Genomic DNA, 11,716 nt, shown 5'->3' with positions numbered 1-11,716 from the left:
ACTAGCTTATTTTACTAAGTATGATGTTTTCCAGACTCATCCATTTTGTTGCAAATGACTAGATTTGATTTTTTTTGCCACTGTGTAGTATTCCATAGTGTACATATCCCATAATTTCTTTATCCAGTCTTCAATTGACAGGCATTTGGGTTGATTCCATGTCTTAACTATTGTGAATTGAGCTGCAATAAGCATGGGGATACAGATAACTCTTTTATTTGCTGATTTCATTTCCCTTGGGTAAATTCCCAGGAGTAGAATGGCTGGATCATATGATAGATCTATATTCAGATTGTTAAGGTATCTTCATAGTCTTTCATAGTGGCTTTACCAGTTTAAATTCTCACCAACAGTTGATGAGGGTACCCTTTTCTCAACATCCTTGCCAGTATTTGTTGTTTGTTGATTTCTGTATGAAAACTATGCTAACTGTAGTGAGGTGAAACTTCATTGTGGTTTTGATTTGCATTTTCCTGACAGGTAGTGATCCTGAACATGTCTGTTGGCCATTTGGGTTTCCCCTTTTTAAAAATGTCTGTTTAAATCCTTTGCTCACCTCTTAACTGGTTTGATTGTTTTGTTGTTGTGGAGTCTCTTGATCTCTTTGTATATTTCTTACTAATCCTTTATCAGTTACATAGTTTGCAAATAATTTCTCCCATTCTGTCAGTTGCCTCTTCACTTTCCTGAGTGTTTCTTTTGCAGTACAGAAACTTCTTAATTTGATGTAATCCCATTTGTTACTTTTGGCTTTGACTGCCTGTGCTTCTGGGGTCTTTTCCAAGAACTCTTTGCCTGTGCCAATGTCTTTCAGGGTTTCCCCAATGTTCTCTAATAATTTAATGGTGTCGGGTCATAGATTTAGATCTTTAATCCATTTTGAGTGGATTTTTATGTAAGGTGTAAGGTAGGGGTCTTGTTTCATACTTCTACATGTGGAAATCCAGTTTTCTCTGCACCATTTATTGAGAGACTATCCTTGCTCCAGGGATTGGTTTTAGCTCCTTGGTCAAATATAAGTTGGTTGTAGATGTGCGAATTGATTTCTGACATTTTTATTCTGTTCCATTGCTCTATCCATCTGTTTTTATACTGATGCCAGTATAAAATTATACTGATTATAACTTCCTTGTAGTATGTCTTGAAATCTGGTATTGTGATGCCTCTGGATTTGTTTTTGCTGTATAAAATTGCTTTAACTCTTTGAGGTCTCCTGTGCCTCCATATGAATTTCAGCATCATTTTTTTTATTTCTGAGATCAATGTCTTTGGTATTTTGGTTTGTATCACATTGAATCTGTAAATTGCTCTTGGGAGAATGGACATTTTGATGACATAGATTCTACCAATCCATGAACATGGAAGATTTTTCCATTGTTTTGTATCATCTTCTAGTTCTTTCTTTAATGTTTTTTAATTCTCATCATAGAGATCTTGGACATCTTGGTTAAATTTATTCCAAGGTATTTGATATTTTTTATAACTATTGTGAATGGGATTGATCTTAAAGGCTCAAACTCAGCCTTGGAATTGTCTGTGTATACAAAGGCTGTTGACTTTTGTGCATTGATTTTATATTCTTCTACTTTACCAAACTCTTCTATGAGCTCTTGGTGGAATCTTTTGGATCCCCTATATATAGAATCATGTCATCCACAAATAGGGATAGTTCTTCCTTCCCAGTTTGTATCCCTTTGATTTCTTTTTCTTGCCTAATGGTTCTGACTAAAATATCCAAGACTATGCTGAATAGCAATGGTGAGATTGGGCATCCTTGTCTGGTTCTGGATCTCAGTGGGAATGCTTCCAACTCTTCACCATTCAATAGGATGTTGGCTATGGGTTTGTCATAAATTGCCTTGATAGTGTTGAGAAATGTTCCTTCTATATCCAATTTGCTTAGATTTTTCATCATGAAAGGGTATTGTATTTTATCAAATGCTTTCTCTGCATCTATTGAGATAATCATATGATTTTTGTTCTTTAGTTTGTTAATGTGATGTATCACATTGATTTGCAAATGTTGACCCATCCCTGCATACCAGGGATAAATTCCACTTGGTCTGGATGATGATCTTCCTGATGTGCTGTTGGATTCAATTTACTAGAATTTTTTTGAGGATTTTTGCATCTCTGTTCATCAGGGAAATTGGTCTGTAATTCTCTTTCTCTGTTGCATTTTTTTCAGGTTTAGGAATTAAGGTGATGCTGGCTTCATAGAATTTGGGAGGATTCCCTCTCTTTCAATTGTATTGAATAACTTAAGAAGAATTGAAATTAGTTCTTCTTTAAATATCTGGTAGAATTCAGCAGTGAAGCCATCCAGTCCTGGGCTTTTCTTTGTTGGGAGGGTCTTTATTTATCAATTTCTGTTGATTAACAGTAGAGTTAATAAAGACCAGATGGACCAAACAGATATCTACATAACTTTTCATCCTACAGTTACATAATACACATTCTTCTCTCCAGTGCATGGAAATTTCTCTAGGATTGACCACATACTAGGCCATAAAACAAGTCCCAGCAAATTAAAAAAAAAATTGAAATTATACCATGCATCTTCTTGGACCACAATGGAATCAAGCTGGAAATCAGCAACTCAGGAATCTCTAGAACATATGCAAACACATGGAGTTGAACAACATGCTCCTGAATGAACAGTGGGTCATAGAAGCAATCAAAATAGAAATAAAAAAATTTCTTGAAACAAATGAAGACAATACAACATATCAAATCTATGGAATGCAGCAAAAGCAGTGTTAAGAGGAAAGTTAATAAACTTTCAAGCAATAGCTGCCTACTTCAAAAAATTGGAAAGGCACCAAATAAGTTATCAATGTATCTCAAGGATCTAGAAAAACAACAGCAAATCAAATCCAAGACTAGTAGGAGAAAAGAAATAATTAAAGTTAGAGAAGACATCAACAAAACTAAATAAAAAAAAAACACACAAAAGATCAGCAAAACAAAGAGCTGGTTTTTTGAAAAAAAAAAAAAAATTGACACACCATTGGCCCAATTAACCAAAAAAGAGAGAGAAGACCCAAATCAATAAAATTAGAAATTAAAAAGGATGTAACAACAGACACCACAGAAATAAAAAGAATGATCATAAATTACTATAAAGAGCTATATGTCAACAAACTGGGAAACCTAGAAGAAATGGATAGGTTCCTGGACACATACAACCTATCTAAATTGAGCCATGAAGACATAGATAACTTAAACAGACCCTGGACGGGTAGTGACAAATTCTTTCAATTTCTGTTTGTATGGAAAGTCTTTATTTCACCTTCATTCATAAATGAGAGCTTTGCAGTCTATAGTATTGTGGGTTGACAGTTTTTTTTCTCTTAAGACTTAGAATATACCTTGCCATTCTCTCCTAGCCTGTAGGGTTTCTGATGAGAAGTCTGCTGTGAGTCTAATTGGAGATCCTCTGAAAGTAATCTGGCTTTTCTCTCATGCACATTTTAGAATCTTTTATTTATGTTTTACTGTGGAGAGTTTGATTACAATGTGTCATGGTGAAGATCTTTTCTGGTCATGGCCAGGGAGCTCTATTCAGTTCTCCAGGGTGAAGGGTGTGTCTAAGGTGATACACCAAGGTCTGGCACGGCAAATCTCTCTCTTTTTTTTTAAATCAGGAGGGAAGTTTATTCTGCTCAGCTGAGCTCCTTTCCTCAAAGGAGACAGTGCCTAGGCACTAGCCCCAGTGGGTGTATTCATCCGCTCTGCCCCATGGACCACACAAATGATCTGTGCAGTCATCAGTGTAAGCTCAGATTCCCCAGCAATGTCCCTTACCAGTAACCTGGATGTCCACGAGCTGGCGCAGCTGTTACATATGTCCAAAATGGTGCCCTCTCTATTGGCTTGTTACAGGACGCTGTTGTAAGGTGATCAGGGAGAGAGAAACCTGTCCCTCTCTTTTTTTCCTCCTCTAGTTTGGCAGGTACACTATCACCCATGGGGCACCATGCTGGATTCCCTCTAGGCTCTTCCTGCAGCTTTATTACCAGAGGCTTGGGCTGCTGCGATTTAGTCTCACCTCACTCTCCAGTGCAGGTGTGTAGGCTCTTGGCTGCTGGGGCCCTGAGTTGTGGGTGTCCACGCCATCCACGTAGGTCCACAGTGTCCCTCTAATTTGTGAGGTTTCCTCTGCTATTTTCTTCCTCTTCCCTGAGACTGTACTCTTTCCACGTTTTTAAAACTATCTTCTAGACTATAGCAGTAAGCTCCCTCCCTACTCCGCCATCTTAGAAGCTCTCTTTTTTTTAGTTAACAGATTCAGTACGTTTCATAGGTAAAACTCTAAGAATATAATGATATTCCATTCCTACCCCCTCCCTCCCTCTCTTTCTTTTTTTTCTTTAATTTTTAATATAACATTATTAATTTACATAAGTCAAGGACTTAATGTTCCACCAAATCAAGAACTCAACAAATAAAAAGCAAAGAGATCCTAGTTTAGCGGGAATATAGGCAAGGGCTATAAGCAATAATCAAATGGAAAGATGATCACTTCATCCATATACAGTAAGCTTTTTTTTAAAGATTTATTTATTTACTTGACAGTAAGAGTTAGAGAGAGAAGGAGAGGCAGATAGAGAGACAGAGAGAGAGAGAGAGAGAGAGAGGTCTTCCATCCTCTGGTTCACTCCCTAGATAGCCACAACAGCTGGAGCTGCGCCAATCTGAAGCCAGGAGCCAGGAGCTTCTTCTGGGTCTCCCATGTGGGTGCAGGGACCCAAGCATTTGGGCCATCTTCTACTGCTTTCCCAGGCCATAACAGAGAGCTGGATCGGAAGTGGAGCAGCCAGGTCTCAAACCGGTGCCCATATGGGATGCCAGCACTGCAGGTGGCGGCTTTACCAGCTACACCACAGTGCCAGCTCCCCATATACAGTAAGTTTTAAAGTAATCACAGGTCATTACAATTATAATCATATAAAATTCTTAACCATTGGTTTGACAAAAGTATAAAATGAAGTTTGGGGTACCTCTATTTATAGCAGTCACAAATATAATTGGGTTGGCCAGCACCAGTACCCTGCAAATCAGTTTTCTTCCTTTTTTATGAACTTTTTAAAATCATTTTTAACTTTTATTTAATAAATATAAATTTCCAAAGTACAACTTTTGTATTATAGCAGCGTTTCCCCCCATAACCTTCCTCCCACCCGCAACCATCCCATCTCTCACTCCCTCTCCCATCCCATTCACATCAAGATTCATTTTCAATTATCTTTCTATACAGAAGGTCAATTTAGTATATACTAAATAAAGGTTTCAACAGACTGCACCCACACAGATAAGCAAAGTATAGAGTACTGTTTGAGTAGTAGTTTTACTTTTAATTCACATAGTACAACACATTAAGGACAGAGATCCTACATGGGGAGTAGTTGCACAGTGACTCCCGTTGTTGATTTAACAACTGACACTCTTATTTATGAGGTCAGTAATCATCCAAGGCTCTTGTCATGAGCTACCAAAGCTATGGAAGCCTCTTGAGTTCACAGACTCTGACCTTATTTAGACAAAGCCATAGTCAAAGTGGAAGTTCTCTCCTCCCTTCAGAGAAAGGTACCTCTTTCTTTGATGTTCTTTCCACTGGGATCTCAATCACAGAGATCTTTATGAACTTATTTTGATATAATTTCAGTCTTAGTGAAGAAAATTGGCATATTAGTAGGAAGAACTCCCATGTAGCCTTCACTCAGGTGCGCTAGTCCTCTTTAAAAGGGCTACTGTTGACCTTTGCCTCAGCAGTTTAGATGCCTGCATCCGTTACCTGAGTATCTGAGTTTGAGTCCCAGCTCCACTTCTAGTCTGGCTTCCTGTTAATGCAGACCCCAGGAGGTGACAGGTAATGGCTCAAGCACTTGGGTCCCTGCCACTCATGTGGGAGACCTAGATGGAGTCCCTAGCTCCTGACTTCAGCCTGGCCCACACTTGGCTGTTGCGGGTATTTGCGGGGAGTGAACCAGTGGATAGTAGGTATCTCTCTGTCTTTCTCATTCTCTCTCTCTCTCTCTGCCTTTATTGTTTATGCCTAATATAGCCTTAATGCCTAACTCAAACTTTAATAATAAAGTGTCACATGCCAGCTTTACACTTAAGTTTTGAAAAGTATGACAGTGTCTTTAGTATATATTTCAAATCCATAAATAAAAATTAAAAATTTTCCTTTGAAAAATGGGCAAAAGCTCTCATATCACAGGTCATTGTGATGGTAAGAAAGGTGATCACACAACTAGACTAATTAACTAATTAACTAATTAACTAATAATAATAGGAATGATAGGAACTGCTCCCTAAAAAGAAAAAATAGCAAGATGACTGTGCTGTAAGGTCAGAAATCAGAAGGGTTCCATGATCACAATGAGCAGCAAGAGTTGGAGGGACTAAGAGAGCAGGCCCAGGAATGCTATGGAGAGTTAGCAGAATACAGCTTTCCCAGGGGCAAAACACATGCATGTCAGCAAGGGCACGCTTCAACTTACCATCAGAACAGATCAAAAATGGGTGATGGAGAAGCTGCGAGCAGTTGTCTGAAAGGAAACCCATGACCCCTGGCCTGCTTACATGGAGCCTGAAGCAGATTCCAAACTTGGAAACCAGTGACAGAAGAAGCAGCTCAATTCCCAGAAGAAAAAACATTGAAGAAGAGAATCTACAAAGGCCCACAAATACGTGAAAGGCCGCGAGCATCCGTTGTCATCCAAAAAATGCGAACTAAGACCGAGATGAGATGTCATTTCACACTCCAGGAAAGGGCGAATATCAAAAAGACTGACATACAAGCATGGGCCAAAATGTACAGCATTCGCCTTAGGGATCAAATCTCAAACTCTTAGCCTCCAGTGTCAGACCTGGTGACAGTCAGGTTCCCTGGGCTGGGACTAAACCTGCCCTCATCAAGACTCAGGGAAATGGGCAGGGGGTTGGGCTCAACCCCCCATATCATTACCATCTTTTTTTTTTTTTTTTTTTTTTTGACAGGCAGAGTGGACAGTGAGAGAGAGACAGAGAGAAAGGTCTTCCTTTTGCCGTTGGTTCACCCTCCAATGGCCGCCATGGCTGGCGCGCTGCGGCTGGTGCACCGCGCTGATCTGAAGGCAGGAGCCAGGTGCTTCTCCTGGTCTCCCACGGGGTGCAGGGCCCAAGCACTTGGGCCATCCTCCACTGCACTCCCAGGCCACAGCAGAGAGCTGGCCTGGAAGAGGGGCAACCAGGACAGAATCCAGCGCCCTGACCAGAACTAGAACCCGGTGTGCCGGCGCCGCAAGGTGGAGGATTAGCCTAGTGAGCCGCGGCGCCGGCCTATCATTACCATCTTACGCTAACCTGACACACTTATTATAACCAAGGAACCGAGGTGGACACATCGCTATTGGCAAAGTTTTTGTTCTACCAGATCTTGGTTTGGCCCCCGTGCCCTTTTTCTGTCGCAGGATCCCATCCACGGCAGCACATTTAGCCCTCATGTCTGCCTAGGCATCCTCTTGGCCATGACCGTATCTTTAACTTGCCTTGGTTTCAATGGCTTTGACAGTTTTGAAGGGTACTTGTTAGGTACATCACAGAGGGCCTCTGTTCTGGCATCTGTCTTACGTTTTTCTCATGGAAATTAAGGAGATCCCTTGTTTTTCTGTTTTGTTTATTTGTTTTTAATCTTGTTTTTGGGTCACTTGGGTGATACACTTTGAAAATATTCACAACTCCCGACTCAAAAGAGGATTGCTTCTGCTGTCTGCAAAACCTCAGTTTCTTGTTGCCTTATGGCTTGAGATAATGTTCAACTTCTGAGTAAAAAAATAGTAAAAGAAAGAGTCTTGGAATATAAGCTTTTAAAAGAGAACTACTCTTAGCATTGCAGAACCTATGAAGAAAAAATTTATTCTCATTGGCTTTTATTTAATTCACATTTGTTGGATAGGTACTACTTTGCACATCAGTCAAATTTCAGCTCAATATTCTTCCAATCACTTTATCGTCACATTTTAATAAAATACCAGAGATGAATTGGATTTTTATGAAAGTAATTGGCACTGAAACATTACTTGTGATTGAGATTTTGTTTTGTACTTTATTTTTCTTTTATCGCAAAAATGGAGGCACATGATAGAAAAGGCAAATTGTGCACATTTAATGGATTAACAATAGAAGGCTGGCCGCTGCCCTTCTTGATAAACATCTGTGGCGCTTCTGTTAGAAATACCACAAGCTGGGTGCAAACTGATGAAATCTTTACTTAATATACACTGAATCGATCTTCTGTATATAAAGATAATTGAAAATGAATCTTGATGTGAATGGAATGGGAGAGGGAGCAGGAGATGGGAGAGGTGCGAGTGGGAGGGAAATTATTGGTGGGGGGGAAGCCAATGTAATCCATAAACTGTACTTTGGAAATTTATATTTACTAAATAATAAAAAGGAAATACCACAAGCTGAACAAATGAAAAGAACTTTTGAGGAAACGCAGGTGGTTTGGTGTATGAAGAAATCTGAGTTTTCTTTATGGGGAGTATACCTGACCTACCGTAAAATACACAGATCGGTGATCAGCGTGATGAGTTTTGAGAACAGAACACCCGTGGATCCTCCATCCCAAACATAACAAGGACCATTTCCAGCTTCCAGAAAACTCTCCACCTTTCCAATGATTTCACCCTTCCTGCTTCCCAGAGGAATGGCCTTCAAAATTCCCATCAACGAGGATCTATTTGGCTTCTTCCTGACTTCATCATACACGGACTCATACTGTTTGGACACTTTTGTGTCTGGTTTCTCTCATTTAATGTGATGATTTGAGACCAGCCACCCACTGTAGCAATTCCATGGCCAGCTTGAGAGAAACCATGACCCCACTGGCCTGAATACCCGGCAAGCGCATAGAGGATATTTTATTCACTGTGGACAATTCTCTTGAGGTGGGACCTGACAAGGCAGGGCATCTCCAGAAGGGCCTGAAGGAACAGACCCTTGGCTGAAGAAATGCAGAGAAAATTCAAGCCTGGGAAACCGACTTTGTGAGAAGGAAGGGAAGATACAATGGGGCAAGAAGCCAGTCATACACTATCAGAAGGGCTGTCATCTGAAACAGGAAATAGGTTCTCTGTGCGTAGCTCCAGAATTAGAACCTGTGGGTGGAAATTCCTGGGAGGCAGTTGTTCTATATAAAGAGGAACAGCGTTCAACAGCAGGGCGCCGGGGTTCTGCGGGGTTGCTGTCCACAGGGATCCTTCCAGAGCCCGCAGCCCTTGGAAATGGAGGCCGTTACAGGAAATCCCTGTGTGTCGCGAGAGGACGTCGCCCGTAACTTGTGGCTTTCCGATTACACGAAGCTGGCTTTGACCTCGCCTTTGTACTAGCTGGTCAGTGTGGCTTTTGTTTTAGTCTTGTAAATTCTGCATTGGCGAGAAGGTCATGGTTTTCACTCCAGCTACCTTAGAACAGGCTGCTTCTAGGGAATCTCACTAAGCCTGAGCGTTCAGGACCCAGGGTGACTTTTGAGTTCTTATTTTCTAAGCATTCCCTACAGAAAAAGAAAAACGTCCTCTCCCTGTCCCCCAAGACCTGCTGAATAGCCACAGGCAGCGTGAAGTCTTCACCCCAATGACCATGAACCACAAGGGCAATGCTGCCGAGCCGCAGCCTTGTCCTCCTTGCCATTAATGCAAAAAATCAGAGTTCTGCAAATCTTTTGCGAGTTTCCTGCAGTGAGTTGGGTAAATACCGAAGAGGAAGTAACGAGGAGAAGAGAGGAAATGTTTGTAAGAGAAGGTAGCTGTCCTTCAGCTAGCTGGAAGATCTTCATCTGTCTGCCCCATCTGCACCCACCCTTCCTCCCCCAGCTCCCAGCCCTCTGTCACAGAGCCTAGATCCAGCCACCTGCTTTCCATTTCAGTGCAGGCTCCACGCAAGGTAACTCTCTGCAGCAGAAAAGAAAGCACATGAAACGTACACACATCCTTATCCGGCAGCCCCCAAGTTGCTCTCTTACCATGTTCTACAAATCCCAACATTAACAAGCATCTTCATTGTCCTCAGAGTTTGTACTTCGTCTTTCCCTGCCTCCGGCGACTTTTCACCTCCCATATTAGACACACTCCTACTTTGCAGGGAACTTGCCTGCCTTCTTTTTGCAAAACCATTGTCTCTGAGAAGCCTGTTGGTGAATCTCACCCACTTGCTTCACCCCCTGGCTCCACCTCCCAGAGTTAGTAAACAGCCAAGGCTCGCCAGTGTGACCTCATTTATGTGTTGCCTTTCATGCACAGCAAAGCCATTTGTTAGGGACACGGGCAAAGCTTCATAACACCTCAACAGAAACCTCCCTTATTATTTAATCTGTAGGCAATCTGAAAGCAGAAAGCCCTCCCAAAGTACAGCCTCAAAGGGTTCACCCCGAGAATGCATTTCTGGTGGCTGGTTCCAAGGAGGCGCGGCCAGCAGTGGCTCACCCAGCCAAGAAGGTCTGAGGAGGCTCTTCCACCCAGGACATTTGCCTGAGGTTCTGCCCCAGCCACGCCCTTTCAAGAGAACCAGTGGTCAGGATAGGGCTAAATAAGCACCCAGATGAGTATGCAAACTAGCTAAAGCAGACTTGAATTTTCAGAGCTGTTTCTGCCTTCAGAAACCAACCAGCCAGACTGTTTACCCGGAGAGAAGTGGCATTCACCCAGCACCTCCCTGTTAATGATGGGCAGAGCTGGGGCAGAAACCCACATCTCCCTTTTTGTGATCAAGGCACCTCATGCAGGTGTTGTGTATAATATTATCGTGTCGGTGGGGCTCAGGGAACTAGAACTGACTTGGTTACTATATGTCTGGCACCGCCTGTCTGAACCTCAGGTTTTGTTCCTGTGAAATGGGATATGGATGCCAGCCTACAGCTTTTGTAAAGGAGAGAAAGGACATGAGTGGACAGCCTGCCGCGAACTGACACTTGCTACACAAAGATTTCCGTCTCTGTCGTTACAGTTCAGCCAGATCTGGCTTTCGCTTTGTGTTGAATGCCTCCCCAAGACCTGTGAAACCTTATCTCAGATGTTTGCAATACAATGCGCAGCTGACTGTCTGCACAAGAAAGCCTGCTCTCTAAAGTGAATATTTTAGAGTCGTTTTTTCTAGATTGCCTGGGCTAGAGTGAGACAAAGCTGGAGGAAATTTCTGAAAGTGTTTAGAGATTCTTAACTGCTCCTTGAAACATCTGGGGCTTGTTTTTCCCTTTTGAAGAACATAACTGTCTCCCAGTTTTAACTTCTTGTAAGGCATCACATACATTGGCCCATTGGCAAAAGTAATAAACATAAAGACATCCTCACTGAATGATAGCTGGATGAAAACCCCCAGAGCATCTCTTATTTCTACTTTAATTTCCATTTATGCTTGTAGAGCACAAAGGGCCCAACGGTGCTGGGGAGTAGGGGTGGGCGTGGCTCTTTGTTTGTAGGAGGTGGGAAGCAGTGGGAGTGAGAGAGATGGAGCTGCCACCCGTTGGGTTGACACGTGAACGGGCCCAGAGCCTAGCCTGGGCTTTGGGATATTATCACTGGTTCTCTGGCTGGGCAAGTGACTCAGAGAGGCAGGAGGAGAGGGGGAGGAGGTGAGGCCACCAGCTAATGACCTAATATGCCATCAGGTAGGTGGGCCTGCTGCTCTTGACACCTCCTTCCCCACCAAGCACACAGCACAGGCACCC

At 42.2% G+C, this 11,716-nt stretch overlaps 1 long non-coding RNA gene across 1 annotated transcript; it reads right to left on the bottom strand.

Annotated features, from left to right (window-relative positions):
- Positions 1 to 1,707: 1,707 nt before the first annotated feature.
- LOC138844547 (uncharacterized) lies at positions 1,708 to 10,499 on the bottom strand. The gene is made up of 2 exons (XR_011380481.1): positions 10,016 to 10,499; positions 1,708 to 2,609 (listed from the first exon to the last, which is right to left on the bottom strand). It is a non-coding gene; the product is annotated as an uncharacterized lncRNA (long non-coding RNA).
- Between the last annotated feature and the right edge of the window lie 1,217 nt (positions 10,500 to 11,716).

The sequence above is a fragment of the Oryctolagus cuniculus genome, chromosome 12 (assembly GCF_964237555.1).
Source record: "Oryctolagus cuniculus chromosome 12, mOryCun1.1, whole genome shotgun sequence".
NCBI classification, from domain to species: domain Eukaryota; kingdom Metazoa; phylum Chordata; class Mammalia; order Lagomorpha; family Leporidae; genus Oryctolagus; species Oryctolagus cuniculus.
Note: the sequence above shows the minus strand (reverse complement) of the source record. Positions and strands in the feature narration are given on the sequence as shown.